Source organism: Ciconia boyciana, chromosome 4 (assembly GCF_034638445.1).
Source record: "Ciconia boyciana chromosome 4, ASM3463844v1, whole genome shotgun sequence".
NCBI lineage: Eukaryota > Metazoa > Chordata > Aves > Ciconiiformes > Ciconiidae > Ciconia > Ciconia boyciana.
In genome coordinates, this window is record NC_132937.1 from 520,597 (window position 1) to 534,796 (window position 14,200).

Below are 14,200 nucleotides of genomic sequence, written 5' to 3' on the forward strand. Positions count from 1 at the left end.
TGTAGCGATAGGACAAGGGGTAATGGTTTTAAACTGAAAGAGGGTAGATTCAGACTAGATATAAGGAAGAAATTTTTTACGTTGAGGGTGGTCAAACACTGGCACAGGTTGCCCAGAGAGGTGGTAGATGCCCCATCCCTGGAAGTGTTCAAGGTCAGGTTGGATGGGGCTCTGAGCAACCTGATCTAGTGGAAGATGTCCCTGGTCATTGCAGTGGGGTTGGACTAGATGACCTTTAAAGGTCCCTTCCAACCCAAGCCATTCTATGATTCTCTGACATCCCTTGCCATCTGAAACTTAATCAGGGATTTTAGCATTATATGCAGATCTTCCAAATAGTATCCCTGCTGAAAAATGTGATTAGCCATTGACCGCTCCCCCGCAACTCCTGGGTCCTCCTCACTTGTGTGCCAGAGGCAGGGTCTGTGCCCCCTCCAGGGCCTGGAGGCCTGAGGGTGGAACATCTCAGTCTGTCTGATGGAGTGGAGCATGGGATGAGTATGGATTTGCTGGGGACGTGAGAGGAGGTTTGCCTCCTCCTCATCCTCTGAGGATTACATATGCTATCTCACTGTATCAAGCAGCTGTGGCTGTGCAGCCTCTTTTTTTAGACTGGGACAGAAGCAGCAGGCTAAGTGGGAAGCTTTTAAAATTGCACCCCCGCACCACTCCCTTCCCATCAGGGAAAAAAAAAAGGCATTATGTAATACATACATTATATATACCTATGTCTGTTCCTGCCCCTTCCCCAAGTAGTAATTAATTTAAATCAGGGATGAAAGCTCAGTGAAATACAGTTTCTCTGAACTGTGCCAAAGATGCTTCGAACAGATGCCTGCTGTATTTGTGTAATCATTTAAACACAATATTATAAAAACTCAGATTAACATCAGATTGATCCCTCCAGTGCTTAATGCAGTCTGCTAGGACACTGAAGGCCACAGAATATCACAAACCTGGCATCGGTGAATGTAAAAAATAGGATATAATATTGTAAGAAGAGACCATACCTCTGCCATTTAATGACACAGAGCTGCTTCACAAAGGTAGAGTCACACAGGAATTTGAGAGTCCCTAATATGGTGAAATGCACTTACTCTTAGCCAGTTTCTTAAACACTCAGCTGCATGGAGTGTTCTTAAACACTCACTGGTCTGAAAGAGAAGAGACCAATGTTGCCTCCCCATCTAGCTTTTCCCCCAGTTCACTGATGAAAGGTAGCCCAAGACTTCTCGGTAGTGTAGGCAGGATTGAATTGCTGCCCACGGATGAAGAGTTGGGCCTGTCTGGGAACAGGTTGCTTCTGCCACAGCAAGACTGAGAAGAGCAGCAAGGAAAGCAAGCCCTGGAGACCTCGGGTCATGACTTCTGCTGTGCTTGAGGGAGGAGAGGAGGGAAGAGAGCGGGGAAGGGTGCTTTTGCAAGGAGCTCACCACCACCTCCAGCCCATGCCAAACATCCCACTGCAACAACCGCAAGCTGGAAGCCCAGCTTCCCAGGGCTCTTGCATCACTAGTGTAAACAGCTTAGCAGAGGCCACTTCCTTTTCTAAAGGAGTCTTCCACAGTGGACAACTGCCTCTTTACTTGTGCTGAGCTGGCCCCATAATGGATTAGCATTTCTCTCCAAAAGTATCAATTTTTTTTCAGGGAACAAGTGGGACAGAGTGACTCCTGATTAGTTTCTATCTGTGTACTGCTCTTCTGTCATTCCTCTGCTAGCAAAATATTCCAAGACCTGCTATTGAATATAGCCTTTCAAACAGATACTAGGAGAGAAGGCTTGATTATTTCATTAGCAATAGGACAGGTTACATGAAAATGTTATTCCATCAGTAAGTTAAAGTCTTGCCACTATATATCAAAGAACCATTATGGGTCAAATAAAGACCATATGCATCATTAAAATCTTGTTTTGTGAGCCTTGAAAAACAGAGTGTTTCACATTTTATTTTGGGGTCATTGTAGTTTATTTACTTAGCTGTAGGTCTGGGGGCGGGGAGGGTGGCTTTATTTTTTTGGACATGCATTCATTTGGAGGGCCAGCCTTGTACTGAATGTGACTGATTTGTATAGAAACATTTAAGTAGGTTCTCATGTAGAAATCGACCCCTCATTTGTGTTGGCTTTTTGTACATTGATTTAGCAAAGGCAGGGCTTGGCTTTGTTTTCTGCAAAGTCCTGGGCTTTTCTTTTTATCTGATTTATCTTTGTATACTTGTCTTTTTGAGCTGCAAGTGCCTTGGGGCAGGGGTTGCATTCACGGTGTTTAATGCACCTTCCACAAACTGAGTCCTGAGCTCAGGCTCATAAGTATCAGCTGAAGGCTAATAAGAAGAATGAACTCCATCTGATCCAGTTCACTGTAGATCCTTAAAAAGCTAATCTAGCCCATTTTGACTACAGACTTGCATGTTTAGTGACCACTATGGAATGAAAAGGGGAACATGATTTGAGGAAAACAAAATGTCAATAGGTAGCATTTGGTCTTCTCTGGAGAAAATGTGCTGCTTAAAGCAATCTTTCTTTTTTTATTATAGTTCTACAATAGGTGCTAGTGTTTGTTAGGACAATAAGCTTGTGTCATGGTTTAACCCCAGCCAACAACTAAGCAGCACACAGCCGCTCGCTCACTCCCCTCCAGTGGGATGGGGGAGAGAATCGGAAGAGTAAAAGTGAGAAAACTCATGGGTTGAGATAAAGACAGTTTCATAGGGAAAGCAAAAGCCACACACGCAAGCAAAGCAAAGGAAGGAATTCCTTCACTCCTTCCCATGGGCAGGCAGGTGTTCAGCCATCTCCAGGAAAGCAGGGCTCCATCACGCATAACGGTGACTTGGGAAGACAAACGCCATCACTCCAAATGTCCCCCCTTCCTTCTTCTTCCCCAGCTTTATATACTGAGCATGATGTCATATGGTATGGGATATCCCTTTGGGCAGTTTGGATCAACTATCCTGGCTGTGTCCCCTCCCAGTTTGTTGTGCGCCTGGCAGAGCAGGGGAAGCCGAAAAGTCCTTGATTTAGTATAAGTACTACTTAGCAACAACTAAAACATCAGTGTGTTATCAACACTGTTTTCAGCACAAATCCAAAACATAGCCCCATACTAGCTACTGTGAAGAAAATTAACTCTATCCCAGCCAAAACCAGCACAACTTGTCACATTGAATTATGGTAGTAAAAGAGCACAGATGCACACAGAGCCAAAACCAAACCTCAGAGGAGTGTTTTAATTCATTAGCTCAACAACTCATGTTTTACGATATAAAGAAGATGGAAAATTAGGAAATGGAACAGAGTCTTACGTGAGTGGAAGCTACATGAATCTGAATGAATCCAAATATCATTTATATGGCAAGAAAAAAAAACCTGTGTTCATTGCCAGATATTAAATCTTGTTTATCCTTCCTTAAACTAACTAGAAACACATTGTGTTCAAGTACTGTTTAACAACTGAGATGCTGCAGTTGTGCTGTAACTCTCCTCTGCTGCTTTTATCTTCTCTAAAAAGGGAGTGCAACTGCCAGGCATGGAGCCTGGCTCCCCCCTGTTTCAAACCCTTCAATGTGGGAAGCCCAGAAAAGTTCTGCCCATGGCCCCCACTCACGAGACCGTCAGCGTTCAGGCCGAAGGACATCCCGATGTGCAACCAATGGCACCTGAATAGATATAAGTTTTTTTCTGAGCTGCATGCAGCATGGCCCTTTTTTGTTAGAAGGCTATGAGGCCTTGTCTACAAGATCCGAATACTTCTGTTTATATCACTGATACCTATATCACGAGTAAAGATTACACTTTTATGAGGAAGGATTTGCAAGTTTTCCTTTCCTTTTTGTACAGAGCTATCTGTATATATTTTCTTGTATTACAATAGAAAACTGCAGGTGTACATCTGCTTTTGGATGCCAGCTGATAAGTAGGTAGTTCAAACCTATAGACCCCAACATTTGGGACTAATGTATATGGATTAATATATTGCAATAATGTTTTATTTGGGGTACCATTGTCGCGGATGGAGTGAGCGTGCACTTCACTCGTAAGAGAGAAGTAAAAATATAGTTTATTGATACAGAATAGGGAGTTAACAAAGTTCAATGCGACAGTGTTTTAACAAGATTCGATGGCAAGGCACACGATTATTTACTGCATAGAGGACAGGGTCAGACAAAACTGTCAGGGAGACCCTCCCATTGAGTCATGAGGTTCGGAAAGGATCCCCTTGCTTCCTAAACTCCTTCTCAGAGAGGAGTCTAGGTGCGGCTAGATCCAGTCCTAGTCCCAGACTTGGTCAACGGTTTATGTCTAAAGGATTATATGTGCGCAATCAATCCTTTATATCACTTAGGTAAGATTTCAAAGTTTAGCATGCTATTAGTCACTTACCGAGGATCTGTTGCGGCGAGGAATCTCTCAACCTCGAGGAGTAACCTTGAGAGGCGTCCCTGCTCAAGGGGAGATCCTGGCGTGCAGCCCGCTGCCGTGCAGGACAGCTCAAAGGGCCCTGGGCTGTCCACTATTTAAGGAGTAAGATGATTGACTTATGGTCATATCTGCATATCAGCAAGACGTTTAGATCCCTGCTTCAGGCAGCCCTTGGCTACTTTGTTGCCATTCGTCCTCAAGGTCCAGCATAAGCTGGATGCAGCTATCAGGATGACTCCCACTGATGGTTACTGCTTGTGCAGGGACCGGGGGGGGGAGCACACCGCCACACTCCACCCCGTGACTATAGTCAATTCATCTTATCTTCACAGAGTGGTGGTACGGTCTCCTCTTGCCTCTGTGCCATAAATAGTATATTGATAGTTTGTGCGCTTATAGATCCATGGTAAGTAGACAGTGAAGCACTGCTATTTGTTATGCGTTAATTTGTATGTTTTGGGTGGTTGAAGTTGGGTTATTTGTTTTATCATGTGCCAAATCTTTATATACAATATAATTATAAGCAATAGACACACTAATGTTAGAGTTAGTAAAATGACAGCTGGGTGAAGCATAAGATTAAACACTCCCGTTGCTGTCGGTGACCATCCAAGAAGAGTTTCCCACCAATGGTGTTCTCCATCCTTCTTCACTCTTTCCAAGACATGGTGTATCTCTTCTGCATCATGACGAACGGTGATCAGAGTTTTGTGTCCATTGTTTCGGATGCGTTCTAGCAGTTGACACACGTCATCGTGTTGTAGTAGTTTCTTCACCAATGTAAGATTCATTCCGATGGGGGTAGGCAATAAATCTTGACTCAATGTATATTAAAGTTACGAACACAAATATTTGAGCGATAACTTGTATCTACAGCAATGTTGTCTACGAATATAAAATCACAAAGGGTTCTCATACAAACACATCCTTTTCCAATATATACAAGTACAGTTTCAGGGGCTTCATCAGGTATGACAAACATTTTTGTTCAGTGTCAAGACAGATGTCTTGGGCTTTGAGGGTGTTACTCTCACAAATAAATCCTTGTTGTTCCCATACAACGCATGCATTAACATCAACAGTTTGTTAGGGTTTGGAATAGTAACATGAACACAGCATTTCCATCTGACATCTGGTGGGGTGCTGTAAGAGAAAATAGAGACTTGTTTCGGTGGGGAGACTCCGAACAGGTTGCCCCGTTAAGACGAAGGAAAAATCCATCGTGAACTAATTCTGTGTTTTGCACCACTGCTATCAGTAGCTTCCCAGGCAAGTGGGCCACGAGGTTTAGTTAAAGTCATAGGCACAGTTCCGATGGATGGTAAATTGACCATCACAGGCTGTCCTGGCTTTAATGTCATTGGATATTCTCCTTTCCTAGTAGGTGGAGCGCTAAGCTCAGTTTTTACAAAGAATGCTCGGCTTACAGGGCTTCCAGTAGGCCCATATCGATTATTTAATTGATGGAGTACTTTGGGAAGTCTCGTATCCCATTGAGCTTCCTGTGGTTTGAGACTCCTTTTCAACAAGCCATTAGCTCTTTCTACCATCCCATTTGATTGAGGGTAGTATGGTGTGTGGAATACCCATCTAATTCCCTCTTGTTTTGCCCAATCTTGCACTTCCTTACACGAAAAGTGTGAGCCATTATCACTCTGGATAACATCAGGAGTAGGTAGATTTGAGAACCAAAATGATAGCCCTCGCACTGTGTTTCGCCCATCGGCTTTCCGACATTTAGTCGCCATAAGCAAGCCGGAGACTACTTCCACTCCTGTAAGGATGTATCGATATCCTGCAGAGGATTTGAATGGTCCGATATAATCAATTTGCCATGTAGACCATAAAGTTTTCCCTTCATTGATATGTAAAGGTGGTGCTTTAGCAGGATGATCTGCTTGTAATTTCAAACTACACTGGGGACATTCTGTAAGAATAGTTTCACAAGTTTTTCTATTTATAGGCCAGCCTTTACTCTGTGCAGCAAAGTAAAGTGCTTCTTTACCTGTGTGGCCTAGGTTTTGATGTAACCATTCTCCCAGTCGATACCACTCAGGATTTAAGGTGATTTTCCTAATTGTAGTTAGCTCATCTACCTTTTGATTCCACTTTGTGGCTGGTTGATTATCTTTAGCATGAGCTTTTACCCATCCCATCTTGAAAGGTGTTTTCCTGGCTATATCTAGTAATAATTGCCAATCTTTGTTTCTCCAAACTGGGGATCTATTTACTTCCCAATTCAAGGTTTCCCATTGACAGAGCCACTGTGTGGCACCGGCCCACACAGCATAGGAGTCTACATATATGATTTTTGCTCCATTCTGTGCTGCCAAAACAACTGCTCTTATTTCTCCTACTTGTGCACTGCCTTCACCTTCTTCTACTACTTGTTTGCTGGTGGTAATGTCTAATGCAACAGCCTTATATTGCCATTTACCGTTTACCCTTTTTGCTGAAGCATCTGTAAACCAAATGTTTTCTGTTGGTGTACCCTCAGTGAGGGGTGGTGCATCTGTAACCAGATGTAACCAAAATGATTAGTTTGTTCTTTTGTAACTAAGCAACATAGAGATAGGAGCAGGTTCGACAATGCTTTAATATTGTGTTTGTACACCTATGGCTATGGATATGCTACTATGCCCAAAGACAATGGGACGAGGAGTAGTACGGTCATGCTGCTATGTTCCCAGTACAGCCCCAGCCCATCTTGACAACGAGTCGAGGGTAGTTAGAATAATTGGTTTGTGTTAAGGGTGCCAAATCATTGTTAGGGACCATGCACCATGAAGAAGGGGAGCAAGTTACATAAGCAAGGTGGGATTGCGCATGGCCAGAAGAAGGGGTCGACTAAAGGACACACCTGTACGGCCACCAAGGACCACCAGAGACCCCCACAGAAGCCCCTCGGAGCTCAAGGACGCATGCGTAATGACCACGCAAGTATGATAATTAGTTCTGGGAAATAGAATGAATATGCATGATCATTCCAGGAAATTTGATGCATATGTATGTAACTGGACAATATAAGTTTCGGCTGATGCAACCTGCGGTATGCACGCTAGGTGGAACAATCCCCCGTGCATCCGGCGCCGTAATAAAGAATGCCTGCTTCTTAATGCTACATTGGTGTTAAGGAGTTTGATTCCCGATTTCAGTGACGCATCCAGAATGGGTGAAGGTTTAAAAGGTTGTTGTAACGCTAAAGGGTCTGTGTTTATGGGCATCTGCAATTTGGAAAGCTTAGTGTGTCCTTCAGTTAGTTGCATATTTTCTGCAACTCCTGTTAGGTAGGCATACCATCTTCGGACAGTGGGTTTTTGTGCAACTCCTTCTGGGGGAGCAGTCCCCTTTAGGATTGCTTCTAGTAAATTAAATGGTCCTCTAGTTTGCACAGGTTGTCCCTGATGTATTTTCTCAACTTGTTTAACTGCTCGGACTAAAGATAAAAGTCCCTTTTCCCATCCAGAGTATCGTTGTTCTGTTTCTTTAAATGTGGTTGAGCTAAACAATAAAGGTCTTTTTGGCCCATCGGGCCCAGTCTGGAACAGGTTACAGTAAGTAGCATGTTCGGTGAAACCCCATTCAGCTATAATAGGGTCGCGGGGGTGCACTGGTCCCAGTGACTGATACGTTTTTAACTCTTCAGGTAGAGTTTTGACCACCTCTTTATGTTCTAATTTCCACTCCCAGGGTTTGCCTTTCCGTAAGAGTGAGTATAAGGGACGGGAAATGATAGAAAATCCAGGTACATGCTTCCTCCAATATCCTAAAGTTCCCATTAATTGTTGTAACTCCTTCCTTGATTGGGGCATTTGCAGCTCTTCGATTTTTCTTAAGGTATCTGGAGGAATCACTGCACTGCCTGCTATCCACCAAGTACCTAAAAATGTTACTTCTTTGCTTGGTCCCTGACATTTTCCGGGTGGAATCTCAATTTCTGCTTTATTTAGTGCTTGCCATACTGCTGCTGCTGCTTCCCCAACCTTTTCAGGGCAAGTTCCTCCAATCAGAATATCATCTCTATATTGGTACAGTTTCACTTCTTGGGGGAGTGAGACTGTCTGTAAAAGTTCAGCAAGCGCAGCATGAGCAATCGTGGGTGAATGTTTATACCCCTGTGGGAGTCTGTGAAAGGTGTATTGTATTCCCTCCCAAGTGAAAGCAAACTTCTCTTTATCCTCCTCCTTTAAGGGAACCATAAAGAACATATCTTTTACATCTAGCGCTGCCATCCATGGGTGTGCAGCTGCTTGCACAGTAGCTGTTAAGTTGGCAATGTTTGGCACAGCTGCTGTGAGCGGGGCTGTATTGGCGTTCAGGCACTGATAATCGACTGTTAAATGCCACCTCCCGTCTGGTTTCCGGACGGGCCAGACAGGTGAGTTATATGGGGAGTGCGTTCTGGAGATAATTTGTCGTTTCTCCAAATCAGCTATGACTTCAGAAATTCCATTTCGTGCCGCAGCAGAAATGGGATATTGCGGTACGTTAGTGATTTTTGACTCGGGGAGCGCAGGGGCTGCGCGCAGTGCCCGCACTGCAGCCTCCCGGCTTCTGCTGGGGTTGGGATCGATGTTCGAGCCGAAGGACCACACGCTGCCGTTCGGCAGGCGCCAGGTTCGTCCGTTTAAAACATCGAAACCTAAAATATTTTCATGGTGATCTTTAATTGCAAAGCGAGTACTCGACATGCACTTCTCGCCCGGGAGCCATAAATTGACCTTGGCAGTTTAGCACTGCACACTCGCTTCGTTCACGCTGGTAATTTTGCCGTCTGGGTCGTACGCCCAGCTTCTCGGCATCTTGTTGTGTTAATAGTGAGATTTGTGCTCCCGTATCTATTAAAAACTTTACCAATTGTCCTTGAGGACCAACTGGAATTAAAATGTATGGGCCGTTATCACTTATCCACTGATAAGCCTCCACTTTCCGGACAGGCAGGCCCAGTTGCCTTCCGGACACTACTCGTTTTTTGACTTCATGCCCTGCAGTTCCTCCCTAAGGGGGAGGAAGGGGTTGTCTCCCCTTCTGGGGTCTGGCGCAGGAGGAGTTGAGATATGGTCCTTCCTTTCACCGTTATCTTGTTTTTGGAATGCTTCAATCAGACTCAAAATAATGCCAGTAGGCTGACCTTGAATCGCAGCTCTGGGAATGCCTAAAGCTAATGCATTCCTCCACAATTCATTCCTCTGTTCTCGAGATTCTGTTTGGGGGTTTTTAAATTTGTTTCCCTTCGATCTCGTTTCTGTTCCCCGTTTTATGGGTCTTACTTTGTGATCTCCTCCCCGGGGCTTCAGGTTTTGTTTTTCAGCTGGTGCATCCTCCCAGCCCATCTCACGGCTGTAGTTAACAATGCTGTGCATCAATTCTGCCCAGGTAGGGAGCTGCTTGTGGGCATTTTGAGCGTTATCACCTAGTCCCTCATTGTGTTCTGTGTCTTTCTTGATCTCATCTCATTTTGCAACTAAATGGGATTTAAGAATTGCCAGGGCTCCTCTAATCAGTGGTTTTAACATTGCAAAATCTACTGTAGCAGACAGTGGGACATCATGGGACCCTCGTTTGTGCATGGCTTGTATACAGGTGGCTTTTGTGACGGCTGTAGAGAGCTCACTTAAAGATTTAATGGGAATTATGGAGGGTTCACCTCGCTCCATGCTGTCTATTCCTCCAGCCCAATGAGCTACTCGGCTGGTGATAGAATGAGGTGTATTTGTCGACTCGGGTCCTAAATTTAAGAAAACTCCCGGACCCCAATAGCTACTTGCTTCGTCCTCGCTCAACATTATTCGGTCGCCACCACTGAGGCATACTTGCCACAAGTATTCTGTTTCAGTTTCACCTGGTTTTCTGCTATATCTCTCTTGCAAATTTGTCAATTGCAACGGATCCCAGGGGATGGTTCGCGTAGTCACGATGTATGTCGCGTAGTATGTCGCGGATGACCACCCCGAGGGCCCACAGTTCTTTCTGTTTTAACAATGGGTCTGGCTTCATACTCAGGAGGATTTGTGGGGAACAAAGGGTCGTCGTCTTCTGGCTCGCTGTCATCGGGATCACCCCAGATGTCTCCATCCCAGTCTTCAGGGGATACTATTAGTTTCCTAATCTGTACGATGTCGGGGGGACGGGGAGCCTGTATAAGCATCATCTCGACCTTTTCTCCCAACTTTTGTCTTTTTTCCTTTTCCTCCTGTAACTGTTTCTGCAGTTGTTCAATTTTAAAAGATAGTAACAACTCAGTTGCCTTTCTACCTTCTATTTCCTTCTCTAGGTCCTGCTCCTTTTTATTTCTGTTGTCTCTTTCCTGATGTGCAGCTTCTAAACAGGCACCTACCATCTTGCAGATAACTCCTTTCCCTTTTCCATCTTTTGTGCGGCCTCTAGTTACTTTTAGGTGTTCTTCAATGGCTTCCCAATTATGCCAATTGCCATGAGTCCATTCTGCTGAGAATTTGGGACTCGGATTCACTCCATGCCTCTGTAAATAATCGGTGATACTACTTGCCATCCTGCCGACTACGCCAATTTGTCGCGGATGGAGTGAGAGTGCACTTCACTCATAAGAGAGAAGTAAAAATATAGTTTATTGATACAGAATAGGGAGTTAACAAAGTTCAATGCGACAGTGTTTTAACAAGATTCGATGGCGAGGTACACCTGATTATTTACTGCATAGAGGACAGGGTCAGACAAAACTGTCAGGGAGACCCTCCCGTTGAGTCATGAGGTTCGGAAAGGATCCCCTTGCTTTCTAAATTCCTTCTCAGAGAGGAGTCTAGGTGCAGCTAGATCCAGTCCTAGTCCCAGACTTGGTCAACGGTTTATGTCTAAAGGATTATATGTGCGCAATCAATCCTTTATATCACTTAGCTAAGGTTTCAAAGTTTAGCATGCTATTAGTCACTTACCGAGGATCTGTTGCGGCGAGGAATCTCTCAACCTCGAGGAGTAACCTTGAGAGGCGTCCCTGCTCAAGCGGAGATCCTGGCGTGCAGCCCGCTGCCGTGCAGGAGAGCTCAAAGGGCTCTTGGGCTGCTCGCTATTTATGGGGGATAAGATGATTGACCCATAGTCATATTTGCATGCCGACCACAGGTTTTAGTTTGTTAGGTGGGTGCATTGCACAATAGCCCTAGGCTACTGTGTTGTTATCTGTCTCCTGAATCCACTTTGAGCCGATGGTGACCAGATGCATCCATTGCAATCACCACTGGTGGTTATCACCTAAGCAGGGTTGCAGGAGATAAAGGTCGGGGGCAGGGGAAGCACACTGTCACAACCATCAGCTGAATAAAAGAGATACTGATATCCTTGATTGTCTTTGGAGGATCAATAAACAAAATGTGCAAAGCTGACTGATAACCAGTCTGTGGCTAAGAAAGCAGACAGCTACCTCTAAACAAAGAAAGTCTGAGCTGGTTCAGGGACCTGGAGGAGCCTTTAATATTTAGATGAAAAGCTAAAGGCTCTAAAAGGGAAGTGAGCAGAATGCATAACTGCAAAGATAGGGATGTGAGGGGCATAAAGTTTGTTTTGTATTCCCTTGGTTTTGAGGCTGGCTTGCACAGTTGCAGCACCTATAAATCAGAGCAGCTGGTGGGAAACTCTGTTTTACACCAGCATATATAACGGCTACCTCTCCTCCAGCACTAGCTTTCACCCTGTGCCTTTGGAAATAGTATGACCTCGTAGCCTTTTTGTTGGCCGTGTGCCAGAGCCATTAAACTAACACCTTCCATGACAGTCTTGGTCTCCTTGCCATGACACATGTAGAAAGGCTCCTGTTTACATTATTCATATTTGTAAAGCACACAACCTATTCATGATACAACAAAGATATTTCCTCATATTCCCCATGCACTTCCTTGTTAGCGCTCTGCTGCAGGCTGCAGTCAGCCTATGGACAAGTCCTAATGGCAGTGGTATCATCTGGAGCAACCTCATAGAAAATGGGCTGCTTGGTTAGAAGAGGGCTGCACATTTCTTTCTTCTCCTCCAAGCCACAAATAAGTTTCAGTCAAGACTTGGAAAAACCCCCATCTTCATAAAAGCACACAAAGTCCCTGATCAGGCTAAGGGAAAGGGCTGAATCTGTTGACAACATGAGAGGGGAGACTTAACACCTGACAAATTATTTAAAAAAAAATATTTTCCCCAAAATTTCCTTCTGGATTATCAGATGCCATTTCAGCGAAGCCTCCGAGGCGAGGGGCTCTGGCAGAGGACCGCGTCGGGGAAGCATTGCTGAATTGGCTAAACCGCGGCAAAACCGCGCAGCGAAGGGAGAAGAAAGGGCACGGAGAGAGAGGGTTACCGCAGCCACGGCCCGGCCCCTGAGCAGGAAGGCGGGAGCTCCTGACGAGGGCCCGGCTCTGACTCAGCGTGGGCGGGGACAAGAGTGACGGCGGCAATTCCCCTCCCGTACAAGAGCAGCCCCCAGGGAGCGCGAGCAACCAGGGCGCGGCGCGGCAGAGGGGAGTGGTGCGGCAGTGCGTGCAGTGAAGGCGAAGCCACCCGACCAGCTCAAGAGGTGCGTTCATTCGGTAGTCCCCATCCTTCCAGAAGAAACTCAGCTATGGTCTTCACTCGTCAGAAAGCGATGCCCTCTGTGCTCGCCAGAGTGGATGTGGCTACCCAGACAGAGCTCCCATGAAAACATGCAGCCGCCCAGGTCTCAGGCTGCAGGGAGTGCCAGGGCCTCTCACTGTTCACAGATGGCAGCCGTGAGGACAGCTGTGTGAGGTGCAACCAGGTAGATGATTTGATCTGCATGGTGGCAGAGCTATGGGAGGAGGTAGAAAGGTTAAGGAGCATCAGGGAGGCTGAGAAAGAGATCGACTGGTGGTGCCATGCTCTGCCCCCCCCGAGACAGGAACAGGAGCAGCAGCAGCCACCAGTAAGAACCCACGATCAAGGGGATCCTGTATCCCCCCCACCGGGCTGAAGGCAGCAGCTCAAAGGAAAAGAGTGAATGGAGGCAAGTCCATGCTCGTGGTGGCAGGCGAAGGCCCTCCTTGCCCACCTCGCCTCCCCAGGTGCCTCTGCACAACAGGTATGAGGCCCTGGAGGTGGAAGGCCAGGCAATGGAGGATGGGGACGACAGTCCATCTACACCAGAGGTGTCGTCGCCCAGGTCAGAAGAACGTACCTCTTGTATCAACACCACCTCCACAAGGAAGAGAAGATGGGTTATAGTTGTGGGGGGCTCCCTTCTAAGGGGAACCGAGGGCCCGATATGCCAGATGGACCCTCCTCTTAGGGAAGTCTGCTGCCTCCCTGGGGCCCGGGTGAAGGATATCACGAGGATACTCCCTAGCCTGGTATGGCCCTCGGACTGTTACCCCCTACTGCTCTTCCATGTGGGGGCGATGAAGCTGCAACACGTAGTCCTAGGGCGATCAAAAGAGACTTCAGGGCCTTGGGACGGCTCGTAACCTGGGCTCCAGAGTCCCTTATTTTCTCCTCTCTCCTTCCAGTTGTGGGCAGTGACACCAGAAGGAACAGAGGCACCCAATCTATCAACTCATGGCTCCGTGGCTGGTGTCATCGCCACGGTTTTGGTTTTTTTGACAACGGGATGGCCTACACAGCACCAGGCTTGCTGGCGTCTGATGGGATTCATCTTTCTCAGAGGGGAAAGAGAATCTTTGCTCAGGGGCTTGCGGGGCTCATCGACAGAGCTTTAAACTAGACTCGAAGGGGGAGGGGGATGATATCAGGCTTGCCCGAGAGAAGCTGAGGGACGACGTGCCACGGTTAGAGGGAGTGGGTGC